Here is a 15,150-nt window from a genome sequence, read left to right as displayed (position 1 = left end):
CTATGGGCATGATATTTGGATAGACTTGGTGGCATGAGTAAAACTTGAGTTGGAACACTAAGTAAGGGCCGTAGTAACAATTTGAAACACTTACATAGCACTTACCAGAGACCATTTGCTTATAATTAACTCATTTATGCCTCACAGCAACTCTAGGAGATAGGCACATAATATGCCCATTTTACAGGTGAGGAAACTGAAGCATAGACAGTTAAATAACTTGCCCAGGTCTTCCAGCCAGTGAGAGAAGGGTTTAGAGGAACAACAAAGAGTGGGGACAGATTGTCCTGATGAAAGCTGTATCTAGGAAATTTAGAAAGAATCAATCATATTCTGCCATATGAGGGCTTTCTCTGGGCAATGAGTAGGAAAGCACTTGAGACAAGTTATCTCTTACTACTGACAACGTGTGAAGGGCATTAGATACATTGGATGAGGAATTTACACTTGATTCTATGCAGGTATTAGAGCAACATTAAAATTATTCTGAGCATTTATTATTTAGCATTTCATTATATATAGAAGTTACTGCGCTAAGGCTCAACTTAGACACTTTCTCTGGGAAGCTTCCTAACCACTCTTCCATCACCCACTCCTACCATCAGCCACTCCTACCCACTGCTACAGAGAGGATGGATGCCCCTCTCTTCCCTGAGGACCCAGAAGTCCTCATTCTCATAGCTCTTACCATGCCTTTGTATTTCCTTTCATCATTCTGCCCACAAAGGATGAGCTCTAATAACAGAGGAGGAGAGCTTCTTTCTAATTTTCCTGTGAATGAATCCCCCAGCACTTAGTATGGAGCTTAGAATATAGAAGGCATTAACTATAATCATGTTAGTCACATGAAATATTTTCTGGACAAAATAAGATATAGATATTAACTATAATATCATGATTAATACAGATATTAATTATAATTTTGTTTCATTACCTAGTTATTTTGAGTGTATATATTTAATACATCCCTATGAAGTCTCATGCACATCAGGGGTAAGAATCAGATCTTTTTCTTTATGCCCCTTACAGTTTCTGCTGTAAATGTGATTCCATACTAAGGAGACTCTATAAGTACACGTTGATGACATCCTTCTTTGTGTGAGAAGGAAAACAGTATATTAAGACGTTTATTTACTAGACTTCAGTCTAGTAGTCAGTCATTGTGTCATCAAGGCATGAGTTTCTCCTTTCTCAGTTTAGTGCCCTCCCAAACACCCATCTAAGTTCTGGCCACGCCTACTCTTCACCACTTCTTCCATATCCCATAAAGAACTAGCCTAGCTTACTGCCTTTGCTTATGCCACACCCTCTGATTGGAAACTTCTCCTCTTGCCTTCTCACTTTGTGAATGCCAACTCAAATTTCAAGGCTCAGATTACTGAACCTCCACTGTCAACCTTTCTCTGGTTAGAAGAATCAAATTGTGTCTTTGTTGGAGTTCCCATAACACTGGATATCCACTTCCATTAGAGTTTGTCCAGGGAGAATTGCCTTCTTTTCTAGTCAGGAAAATTGTAGGGGGCAAAGACTAGGTCCTATTCATCTCTGCTTTCCAAGCACCCCTCACTGTAAATGACATAGTAAGTAATCAATAATTGTGGGATGAATAAATTAATGCATATAATAAAGTTATTAACAATGATATTTATTACCTAATATTCCCTGACCCTCCCTAGGTCACTTAAATTTCTTTTTGTCTTGTTGATAAGATGGGAAAATTGGAAAATCAGATATTCTTTTTTTTTTTAAGATTTTATTTATTTATTTGACAGAGCAAGAGAGCACAAATAAGGGGAACAGCAGAGGGAGAGGGAGAAGCAGGCTCTCCGCCAAGCAGAGAGCCCGAGGCGGGGCTCGATCCCAGGACCCTGGGATCATGACCCAAGCCGAAGGCAGACACTTAACCATCTGAGCCACTCAGGTGCCCCGGAAAATCAGATATTCTTAAGGTGTGAGTTTTAATGTTGTATTAGTTCTGGTCTTCCAAGAAGCAGATACTCTAACAGGATGAGATATACAAGAGATTTATTGGGGACAAATTGCAAGAGGGAAAATGGAGAGGAAGCTGGGGAAGGCTGGGAAAGTTATCAGATCACCATGTAGGTGCCCTATGGAGGAGGGAGAGAGAAGAAATGAAGGTTGGGTAGCAAAAGTTTTAGACAATGGTGCAGTTCTAAGAAAGTTTCAACAAAGCCAGTGGGGAATCTTTGAGCCAATAGTCATCCATCAAAGGAACCCTACGTCTCCCAGGAACTGGTTGTCTTATTGTCCCTCCGTGTTCAGTTGTTGTCTGGGAACAGGTCTTGGAAGTGTGGACTCCCTGGTCAAATCCAAAGATGGATTTTAGAGCCTAGCAATCACCGAGGCCCTTAGCCAATCACACTCCTTACAGTTGGAGATATGAGAAACCATGTTTTCACAGTGACCACAATGGCTTGGAACTCTTGATGCAGTAGGGATTGTTCTTTATCACTTCTACAGATTTGCAGCTAAATTATTTTCAATACATGAAATGCGCTTGAAATAATGGAACAATATACAATGCACTGGGAATCTTAAATACATTTCAAGTTACTTAGTCTTGGGTAAGCTTCGGTTATTAGCTAATTCTGACATTTTAGAGAAAAATAAAATTCTTAACTCAATAAACTGAAAATACTACAGGAAATTGTTTCAGAGAAAAATCAAAAGAGTTCTTTTATATGCAATTTCTAATGAGCAGACATGTTTGACTAAGGTCATAGTTTGCTGGATTATAGAGGTTAAATTCAAAAGACTTCCTCAGAAGAATCACATTTAACAAATTGTTGATGCTGCATATCTTGTGAGAAAGAACATGTAAAAGTTTGTCGTGTAGAATAGAGGATATCTAATTTATAGAGGTTTTAAATAACAAGCCTTTTCTAAATTCCAGAAGGCTTTTTAAATTTGCATTCTTATAAATAAACCAGTCTCTCTTAGAAGCAACCTCAAGTCTAATAAATAAATAAAACCCAACCGTTATTTCATATAACATTTTTTCACGCCAGAAAGAAATGATTCAAGATAATATGTAGTAGAACTTATGGAAAACCGTGCTATTAAATCTACATGATACAGTTTCTCTGCTCAGTAGCTACTCTACTTACCATCCCCTACACTCAACCCCATGTTCTCTACTTTTTCTTATCTCTCGATTTTTTTCTCCTGGGTTTCATCTTATTGAAAAATGCCTTTTATTTCCTCCCCAACCATACGCATCCATTACTTCCTTGAAGGTACCTTGAGCTGGTAGACTACTCTCTTTCATGAAGTCTTTCCTAAAGAACTGTTCTCTCAGTGTTCTCTTAGAAGCTATAAAAATAGGAAGAAATAATGTCACTGGGTACTTGTATCCCTTTAACTCCTCTACAGGTAAATTTGACACCATGCTAGGCACTTGCTCATATATTTCCTTTTCCTAAAGTTGTTTTATGTCTTGTCTCATGTAGTAGATCAGAAACTCTTCAGGGAAATAGATTACTCTTTGATTCCTTCAGTATTCCCCTTCATGCAGGATAGCCTCACCAAGTGCTTTTGTTCTGCTTGTCTTGTTGCCTTTTTAAAATCTCAGTAAGTGTTTGTGACAAGAAAATCCAAGTTTGAGGGTTTTTTAATTCATTTGATCTCACTGCCTACCCAGAGACAGCTTCTTTTCATTATCACTGTTTTTATTTTTGTCGTGGGCTTGCCTCCGTAACTAAAATGCATTTACCTCTCTTTCTTGATTCAAAGTTTTAGACAATATCTACTGATTCCCCATTATGAAATAGGAAGATCTAATAATAACATATCATTATTTTTACTAATTGCTCTCCTTTTTCCATTATTTGACACTGATTTTATTAATTTAAGTCTTTTGTTGATTATCTTTGTAACTTTAAAAGAAAGTATGTATTTCTTGGTTTCTTATGCCATCAACTTCAGTAAGTACCTTGATTAACCCTATGTGAGAATTTTAATGCCCTGAAACTTTCTTCTACTTTCCCTTCTCTCATTCCATTGATCACCTTCCAATCATTATTTTTTATGTTATCAAGATTCTAAAGATTTACATTTTGCACTGTAACCATAACCAAGGCTTTCATGCTTGACCCCTAAGTTGATTCCAAAAGTTAAAATCCAAGTAGAATGGGGTTACTATGGCAGTGCTGATGTTAGTCATGGATGAACTGAGAGCTATGATTACATTTCCTTCTCTACAGCACCAATGCCATGACCCTTCAGTCACTCAAAGAAGAGGATTTCTGCTCTGAAGTCAAAGAGATTCTTTAAAAATTACTTCTAATTGCTTAAAATTATGCCACATTATTTTTTTGGCTCATAGCTGCTTTATATCAAATTTCCATCCTTTCTTTTACAGCTTTTCCTCTACTTCTTTGTTTTCTTATTGACAATGGAATATATGTTTATTGTAGTCTGAAGATTTTCATCTACTCCATTATAAAATCTATTGCATATTGTCACCTTTTTTTCCTGTTGACCACCCTCTTGGATTCATCTTGGAGTCAAATTATTTTAACAACTAACATAATTTCATCACTGATCAATCAAGGAAGAGGCCCTTGATAAACCACCAACTGGGGCATTCTAGCTGCACACCCTAGCAGCCCTGCTTACCAACCTCAGTGTGAACCATTGGTTTCCCAGGCAGCAGCACATCCATCGTAGTAGGATTCCTCCTCTCTGTTCTCCTTTTTCACTTCCCTGACTTCTTCTGTTTCTCTTTCACTTTTCTAGATTACATCTTTAGCTTCTTCAGAAGAGAAATTTGGAAATTAACTTTATATGAATGAAAAATCTTTATTTTCTCTTCATTCTGGATTGATCATTTGGCTGAAAATGGAATTCTGGGTTGAAAATAACATTTCCCTAGAATTTTGAAAGCATTACTCCATTTGCTTTTGACCTTTCCTGTTGCTGGTGCTTTCTGAATTCCTGTTCCTTTGTAAAAGTGTGTGTGTGTGTGTGTGTGTGTGTGTGTGTGTGTGTGTGTGTGTGTTTCTTTTTTAATCTGGAAGCTTTCTGATGATCTTTTTGGCCTTGATTTTCTAAGATTTCTTAAAGATGTGCAGATATATCATGTTGTTGGACTTTTTACTCATTGTTTGTTTGTTTGTTTTTGTTTTGTTTTGTTTGTTTGGTCATTCTTTGAGACCTCTCAATATGAAGACTAATTTGTTTCTTTAGTTATGGGAATTTTTCTTTTTTTTCCTGATAATTTCTTATGTTCTGATGATTTCTAAATGTAGTCTGTTCTCTCCTTGTGCAACTCTGTTAGAAATACTTTGGATATCCTGGGTTGAATCTCTGTATCACCTACCTCTTCTCTCTCTCTCTCTCTCTCTCTCGTGTGTGTGTGTGTGTGTGTGTGTTTGCATCTTTCCTTTTACTCAGTCTTCTGAGAAATTTTCTCAGCTTCATTTCCAACCCTTAAGTTTGACTTTATTTTGACTATATATTTTTAAAACATGAGAGTTTTTTGTTATATCCCACTTGTTCCTTTTTCTTAGTATTCTGTTCTTGTGCCATGGATATAGAAACTTCTTGAATCCCTTTGGGCATATTAATTCATTACAGTTTTATGACTAATCACCCTAATCAAAAGAAGAATGCATTTGTTTGCTGTTTTTTATCCTTTGTGAAACTCAATGGTTATGTTCAAGTTTTCAAAATAATTGAGAAACTTGAATCACTTAACAAATGTTTTAAGAGTTGTGGAATTTTCATATTGTTGGCATAGGACTGAGGAAATGGAAATAAAAGTCTGTGTTGCCCTGCATTTTCCTCAATTCAGTTTGACTCATCTACCTGGCTAAATGGGATAATGTATATAACTCAAGCCTACCTAAAATATGGTTTATGGATTACTATATGTCTACGAGTTGTTTGTTACCTACCCATGACAAGATAAGGAACTTGTTCCAGAATATAAATCAATTAAGTTACTAAGCATAGTCATAGTTAACTGACATTATTTCCTAGCAAAGTTTTCCAGTGAAAGAAGTGTACATTGATTAAGATTTTGGCAAAAGCTGCTTATCCTGTCACAGACAGGTAATAGTCTGCAGATCAGCACCAGTCTCTGGGCCCCACTTCGAGAAGATTGGTAGAAATCACTTAGAACCCAGTGCCTGGCAGACAAGGCATTAGAAAAAATGTTGAGTCTGACACATATTTTCCTTGGAATGAAATTTGAAAACTACCATGATCATTCACAGATAGGATAATTAGTTATCTCATTAATAAAACAATAAGGGAACTTTGCTGATTTCTCACAGTGCAAGTTTTGTTATTTTTCAGTTTGGCAAAATCCCATAAACTCCCTTGATTTATTCAGTAGAAAACAATCATTGAAGTTGCCAATGAGACAATAGCCAAAACTGTTGTAGAGCTCTACTTGTTGCCAACCCTTGCCTGTCCTAGCTCTCTTCCTGAGAGCCCCCATCCTGAAGCTTCATGCCAGCTGATGCTAACTAATAGTCTGAAATCTACAAACCACTGTGTATTTTGACAGTGAGATGGGTAGTGAGTTATATGTCAGTATCTGTCTTCCATTGTGAGTCCCTCCAAAGTTTGGAAATAATCTCTCCATCTCTGCTCACTGATGAAATGCAAGACTTTTTTTTGCAATGCTGTTGAGCAGGTACTAGCTCCTGAAAACACACTGTGGCATAACCAGGCACTGGTCAGCCCCCTTCTGTAGGCACTCAGGGTTCCATGGTTCTCTTCCTGAACGCTTTTTTCTCCTGAGGACAAAGCCCACCCAAGCCTTAGCTCACTGTCTATTGCCAGTTCACCACTGGCTCCAGCTAGCTCCAGATTCCAGAGGTCATGCTATGGCCCTGTCCCTCAGTTTCATTCCAGGCCATCCCAAAATAACCTAGTTTCTAAATGGAGCTCTTAACCTTCTTTACACTGTACTTCTGGAACAGCATGTAATCCTTCCCTGTGGAGATCATCTTCCCTCAGACTTCTACCACTCAGTTCACATAAGATTGGTTAGGCTACACCCTAGTTTAACTTGGTTAGAGACCCTCTGACCTTTCTCAGCCATTACAGCTCTGTTCCCTCATGGGACCTACCTGTTCTTCTTTCCCAGGGTGCCATGTTGGTGCAGGGCACTGCTTGGGACAACTTCATTGAGCCTGCTCCAGCCTTGCAAATCTTCAATCTGTAAGCTCTACCTTGCCCGCTTCCTGTGGTAAGGAGTGCCAAACACACATGAGTTATATTAGTGCAAATAATTCCTTTAGTTTGTCACTTATTCACTTTTAATTTTCCAAATTCTTATGGTAACATTTTTCCTTTGTATTTCACAATTATGTTGGAATGAGTAGGTCAGATCAGCTGCTTTCTTGCCATTTCCAATGAGTTCGCTTTGTCAGACTTGTGTCATTTCAATAGATCTGACCTAAATATCTTGTTACTTTTTCTCTGCTCAATCCAGTTTACACACTACTGCCATATGAACTTTCTTAATTTGCTGCAGGAATCCTCATATCTGTGCTGAAGAACCTACAGTGGCTCCCGATGGCATAACAGATGGCGTCCAAGAACCATGGCCTGATGATTAAGCTACATCATTAAATCAGCCACTGATTCCTACACTCTAGGCTAATTCAGTTATTTAGTCCCATGTCCTTAATATTTGTGCTTAATTTTGCTCATATTGTTATATGTCTTATCCTTTTCTACTGATTCAAGTTTTATGCACCCTCCAAAGCTAGGTTCAGATGTTCTTTCTTTAGGACAACCTTACTTGATTGTATTAACCGAATGTGATCTTTCCCTCCTTTGAACTCCTACTTTATTTACTGTACTTTCCTTTTATTTACTATTATACTTATTTCCTCTCTTTCTGGTATTATCTCTTTGAGGGCGGTGTTGCCCTTTCATGCATTGGTGTTCACTTATAGCGGCTAACACCATATCTTTCATATGGAAGACACTCAATAAAGAGATAGTAAATGAATTAATTATTGGTTATTATATACTAAGGAAGAACCAAGAAAGTAACTATTAAGATGGTCACTTAATGAAGCAGTTTTGTGGAAGTATGAACTAAGGCAATGAGTGAAATGGGGCCACTCTTGATGAACAGAACCTAATTCTTATGATGCTGAACAACAGGCTTTAACATCCCCCACCAATAATTTATCTTAAAGTATTTATTTACAGATACCTTTCAGAAGCCTTTAAAATATGTATGCAAATAATGGTATTTGGACTGAAGAAAATTAGAAATACCTGCTTTATCTCTGAATCTTTAGCAAATCTATGCTTATGACAGTTGACCTAATAATTTATTCACATTATAGTCAATTTTGTCACCATTAAAATTTATATTTCATAGTTTGCAAAAACATGAAGAATATTTACATAATGCAAGTGAAAAAGTAGGATAAAAATTGTATATATATAGTTTAATTGTGATTTTTTAAAATATGCATAAGAAAAGATTTGAGGGAAAGATAGAAACACCTCCAAAATGTTAATGATTAGTGTGGTGGCATAATGATAGGTGCTTTTTTCTCTGTTATAGTATTTTGCATAGTCTAAGTTTCCTTTAGTGGATATACGAGACTTTACTGTATTTAAAAAATGGATTGAAAAGGGAAGAAAAAATACCTAATAGAAATCGAATTCATTGATAACTATTGTTACATTGATTAGTCCACTGACTTGGAGTGGCAGAGAATGGTATCCCTCAGGGAGGAGTATAATATTTTGCTTTAAATCTTGTTTTCATTAAATTAGTCATGGAAATATCTCAATAAGTAATTTGTATCTCATTGATTGTCACTCACATATATAAAAAACATTTGACATACGTTAGGTTTTTGTGAGACAGCTGGAAAATACTGAGTTCTCCTAAAAATTGAGTTTATACTACTGGATGCTGTAGAAAAATATGGATTAAATTCAGAAACACTTTTGCACAACTATCTAGAATAATTTGAAGTAGAGTGGATAAGTAAATCACTCCTGTCCAGAGAATTATGCTCTATGATTTGAGAATATAAGAAAGCCTAACTCCAAACCATGCTACGGAAATGTACTTTACTTTGTTGAGGTCCAGCTTTCAAATGTGCTCTTTTGTAGGTTTTGGATTACATGGTTGTTGATGATGAATCATAGGAAAAAATGAGCAGCTAAAGAGTCAATGAACCTTTTTAGAAAAAGGAAAGGAAATTAGGTCCCACTTACAATTGTCATTTTTATTTATGTTAACTTTCTCTTTCCCTTTCAAAGGCTCATTTTCACACAAGGGTTATTGAGAGCTAAAAAGTACATGTAAGAATGATCAAATACTACAGAAGTGAGTGCTGAATTTTATGGCAAGAATAAGGCAGCTTTTTAATATATGAAAATAGTGTTTCTGCATACGATCAGCAATTCTAATTGTGGTGCTTGACATTCAGTGTTAATCCACCAGCTCTAAAGCTTATTAAAAATGGCAGCAGACATATTGGCAGCATAGAAACAGGTCAGAAATCGTCGAAAACAATGAGAGCTTTATGATCAGCCATGAAATTGTGGTTATTTTAGAAATCTGGCTGTGCATGGAATCCACAGGTGTAGAATCAATAGTCCACGAATAGTGCTCACAATTGCACACAATCCCAGCAGTACATTTCAAAGATCCCAAGTGAACCTCCATTTGTTGTTTTTGCCTTTGTTCTCTTTTTCATCCGGATCTGAGGAGCCTCTCCCCACTACCCAGTGGAATTAGCAATAGAATTCACAATAAAGATTAAATGTCAGCTTTTCCTCCTAAAAAGAAGGACACACATTGAAGAGACTATGAAGATAGAGACCTGCAATCACTTTGTCATTAGTGAAGGTATTTTTTGCAAATTCCCTTAATGAACATTATAAGGCCATGAGAGTTATTGATGTTTTCACTTCTCTATCTAGATTCATCTAGGAGCCACCCACAAACTAATTTCTTAATTATCCAAATGCTCATGGGAAAATGAGAAATAGTCAATGGTGTAGAAGTGGCTGAAGGAGTAAGGAGGATTATCTAATTTGGTATGGCAATTTTCTTCTCCTGTTCGCTAAGTGAATGAGACCTGAGGACCTCATTCATGTTTCTCAGTTATAACCCTAAGCTTCGTGGCATGTCCATTCTGACAAGAGAGTCATTTCATTCCTGCCACCAATAGTGAGCTAACTTAGTAATGCCTATGCCTTCTGCTGAAGAAACAGGAACCATCCAAGGGAAAATTAGTAAACTAAAGCTGACAGTACCTTGTCACAAGTACCCATTAATGAACACCATGGAGGATTGCGTGCTTCTCACTCATTGTCTTTCTGTAATTTATATCTGATTTCCCACAGATTATGCAGCAGTGTTGTATGAATATTTGTTGCAGCTACACATTTTGAGAAGCAAATAGGATTTTATAATAAATAGGTGGAAGTAAGAAGAGAGAAATGAATTGTAAATTCACTTCCTTAGGGTGAATATTTCAACAGAATAAGTGCCTTTGTAAATATGCTGTCTTTTGTCTGCTGATAGTGGTTTTCTTTGTATAGAGAGGCTTACAGATTAATATTAATTCCTGGTTATTGATGTGATTCATTGTGACATCCATAATCTCTCTTATTCCAATTCTAGAGATTTTGCCAAGAAAAATAGAAATCTCATCATCCAAATTTATGCAAAATATTAATAGACTTCAGGCCAACAAAGATTTGGGGTAATCTAATAATGCTAAACAATGTATCCTTCACACATATGTACCATGATGCTTACACATTATAAAAACTTTTAAAATCTGTACAATTACTTACAACTGCATTTGTTTTTCTGTGGCATGTGGGAGATTCATTCCTCTTGCACCTGTAGAATTTTTATCAATACAAAGGAGCAATAAATGTATTCATTTATAAAGGAAGAATAAATTCTACCAGCTGTGGAAACTGAAGCCCAACAAAACGTGCATAATATGTGTATTGCTTTATATAAAGTATTATAATAATTATTTACCATCTTTTAAAATATCCCCTTAAATTAAAAAAAGGTAGAGGTAATGTACTATTAAAAATATTTGGCTTAAGGTATAACCAGTTCATCTCTACTTCCTCAATCAGGTGCAGCATAGAATACTTAAGTTTCATAGTCCTTGGTTAATTACTACATGTACTTTGGAGAATTAGCACCTCAAAGATTTTCCACTGTTTGATATCCCTGCCAGAAATATAGTTCAACTCACTGGAGTTGGGAAGAGTGATGGTAGAACAAAAGGATGAAGATGTATATTTGAGACACATCTTGAAGACCTTGAATGTGAAGCAGGGAATTTACTTTTACTTTATTCTCCAGGCAGCAGGGTAAGGGTTAGGAGCAGAGAATTAAAGTTAACCAGATGCTTTGTTTGAATTCTGGCTTTACTATTAATTTGGCTCTATGATCTGCAGTACTCTCACCTGTAAAATGGAGGCAATATGCCTCTTAGGTTGTGATGAGGAGGATAAATAATATAAGGTAATATAAGGCAAGCTTTGAAAACTGCCTAGAACTTAGGAAGAGCTTGATAAATGATAGCTATCATGAATGAGAAGCAATAGGAGGATTCTGAGCTTTGAAGTAACATGACTAAACCTGTCATTTAGGAAGTCATTCTGGTGATCATTGGTAAAAAATATGTCATTCTGGTGAGTGATGCTGATAGTTGAAGAGGCTATAAATGTGGGGGACGGGGTTTATGGGACATCTCTATACCTCCTTCTCAATTTTGTTGTAAACTTAAAACTTCTCCAAAAAAAATAAAATCTTACAAGTCAATTAGGGCATTTCAAGATACCAGAAGAGAAGAGAGTTTCAAGGATGTAAAGTTCTGAGGAAAAATGGTGTAGGATGACTCCAAAGAATTGTCCCTTAAATCATCCATATCCTTGAAAACTTCGATTGTCCTTGCAAGGGATTGAGGAATGAGTTGGGGGTGAACAAAAGGAAACAAGTATGAAATAGTGTTTCAGGAAGTTTGGTAGTGAATGGAAGTCAAGAAATGTTTATAACCTGAGGAGGTTTGGCTTATTTATTTTATGGGAAGTTTATACATTCAATCTCATTGGATTAATTGTTTTGAAGTATCTTTTGAATCAGAGTTCAATGATTTTGCTGGTATTATTTTTTCTCCCTTATTTCTCAGATGACTTCATAGATTAAAGTCAAGATAGGTTTTGTTTAATACAGGTATACATGCAAGAGGCTTCACCTCGTCTTTCCCATTGACCCCAATGATTATTTCAAAGTCTCTGCATTCCTCCAACTTCCTCTTCCTTCTCTTCATTCCCATCAGGCGATCTACTTCAGTGAGAAAATACAAGCCATCAGAGATGCTGATTCTTTCCACTTTCCACCATCAAATCTAAAAACTTATGTGCCTTTGAGTCTCCTGGTTGTTCCATTTCCCTTTTCGCAATGGAGCAGGCCTACCTCTATACCTGCTGTGCTGGATTTCTCTCCTCCCTCCTTCTCAAGAACCTGTGCCATGAATCCTTTCCTTACCTCTCATGTAGGCAAGTTCACATTGACCCCTTCATATCAGTCATCAAGCAAGCTCAGGTCTCAACCAAACTTTTTTTTTTTTAAAGATTTTATTTATTTATTTGACAGAGAGAGACACAGCGAGAGAGGAAACACAAGCAGGGGGAGTGGGAGAGGGAGAAGCAGGCTTCCCGTCGAGCAGGGAACCCAATGCAGGGCTCGATCCCAGGACCCTGGGATCATGACCTGAGCCAAAGGCAGATGTCCAATGACTGAGCCACCCAGGTGCCCCGTCAACCAAACTTTTTTAAAGCACCCTCCTTTACTCCTTATATCCCTCTAGTTCCTTTCATAGAGAGGTTGATGTTAATTCTATAGCTTCATAAACTTTGGCCAACTTTTCACACATAACACCACTCCTTGCCTTCTGCCTTTGCTTAAAATGTCCATGCTTAGAATGTTCTTTCCTGCCCCCAACTTCTCTACCCTCTCAAGCTTCGTTATACTACTCTTTTCAGTCCTAAATATCACTTCTTCAGAAGAGTCTTTTCTTAACCTTAGCTTTGAGCTTTTCTTTATTATACCTACTCTACTTCTAGTCACTTGTTCTTTCCTAAGAGGTAGTAAATTTCACAAAGGAGGCATAATATGTCCTGTTCATTCTTATATAATGAATACTGAATATAGCCTGGCATAGAGTAAGCATTCAGAAAAATTTTGTTGAATATTCATTGCAGATTCTCATTAATAGATTCCTTAGTACATATATTATAATGTAATTTATCAAAAGAATAGATTGATTCAATTGATTTTTACATTAATTGATTTTTATACATTCATTTTAAGAGTAAAGCAAGGAATATTTTCATATGAAGTCATTTTTCTCACTAAGCACAATTATAATTTCAAATACATTTCCACTGAAAAAGTGTTGACCTCAACATATGATATAACCATCCTTAATATTTCTATATTTACTTTAACAAGCATTATCTCTTTGCCGTATGTATTGAATTTTTCAGTTTGTGTATTTAATTCTCCTATGCCACTAATAGCTTAGTCAACCAGACACATAATTTCATATGTATACACATATTGAGATATAGAACAGAATCATTTCACAATCCACGAGAGTTTCCTCACGATTTGACATTCACTCATGGCTTGAGAGCCACTGATTCTGCCTTCATGCCAAGATTTTTAGGAGAGCAGCTCATATAGAAGAGCCAAGCAAAATGCCAGGAAAAAAAAAAAAAGTACGGTGACAGAAGGGGTCCTTAAAGTCACAGCTAAAAGACCAGGGTCCTGATCCTAACATGGTCATTGATTGGCTGTATGATCCTGGATAAGTCATTTGACCCCCTTGAATCTGCTTCATTTGCAATAATAGTGTGAGTGATTTGCACTTAACTTTTTTTAAATTTTATTTTATTATGTTATGTTAATCACCATACATTACATCATTAGTTTTTGATGTAGTGTTCCATGATTCATTGTTTGCGTATAACACCCAGTGCTCCATTCAATACATGCCCTCTTTAATACCCATCACCGGGCTAACCCCTCCTCCCACCCCCTCCCCTCTAGAACCCTCAGTTTGTTTCTCATTACACTTAACTTTTAATTGAGGGTAAATTTATCTCAAAAGTATACTGTGCATATAAGCCTCTATTTCTTAAGCATTGTAAGGGGTACTTAGAAGATAGGCATAGTCCTTGCCAAAGACAGCTTATCTTCTTCATATGGACCCAAACCAAAACAGTCTAAAATTAAATAAGACATGGTGTTGTACTTGAGATGATTAAGTGCCTAATGAACAGAAGAGACCATCAGTGCTATAAAGTTTAGAGAAAAATAGAACTTCTCATTAAATGGTAAGACCTCCTCTCTGTCAATACAATAATAATGAGATTGAGTTTAAAGTATCTGATTATGTGCTTGCATATAGAATATACTCATGAATATGTGTTGAATAAATAAATGAAAGACTAGATGGGTGAATCAATGAATCAGAGTGCTTAAAATATTGATTACACCTGCAGAAATATTTCTAAGTGTTTTATATGAATATGTATATGTGTGTATGTGTGTGTGTATATACATGCACATACACAATGTATATGTGTGTGTGTGTATCGGTCTTTCTCATAAATACAAAAATAGAATTTCACATAGGGAGAAAATAATTTTTTTGAGAAATATTGCTGACTTAATTTATTAACTCCTTGAAATATGTTAGAATTTTTATATTATACCCTACACCAAATTATGTTCCAAATGATTTAAAGATTAAATGATGCCATAAATAAAAGAAAATATATGTGAATATTTATATTTAGTGCAGTGAGAATACATTTTCTAAATTGTATCTAAAACCAAAGATAAACACCATAAAGGAACATACTGATAGACATGACCATGCTAAAATTTAAGCTGCACTATATCAAAAACTTTCATAAGAAATATGCAAATGAAAAACTGGGGGCATTTTGCAATGGGTTTGACAGAGGTAATAGTCTTAATATAAAGAACTCTTTAAAATAAATAATTAGGGGCGCCTGGGTGGCTCAGATGGTTAAGCGTCTGCCTTCGGCTCAGGTCATGATCCCAGGGTCCTGGGATCGAGTCCC

At 36.3% G+C, this 15,150-nt stretch overlaps 1 protein-coding gene across 12 annotated transcripts in view; it reads left to right on the top strand.

The window, feature by feature from the left end:
• NTNG1 (netrin G1) overlaps positions 1–15,150 on the top strand; it is a 315,517-nt gene that overhangs the window by 127,504 nt on the left and 172,863 nt on the right. The window lies entirely within an intron of this gene.

Source organism: Halichoerus grypus, chromosome 5 (assembly GCF_964656455.1).
Source record: "Halichoerus grypus chromosome 5, mHalGry1.hap1.1, whole genome shotgun sequence".
NCBI lineage: Eukaryota > Metazoa > Chordata > Mammalia > Carnivora > Phocidae > Halichoerus > Halichoerus grypus.
The sequence above is the reverse complement of the archived record's forward strand: the minus strand, read 5'-3'. Positions and strand labels throughout refer to the sequence as shown.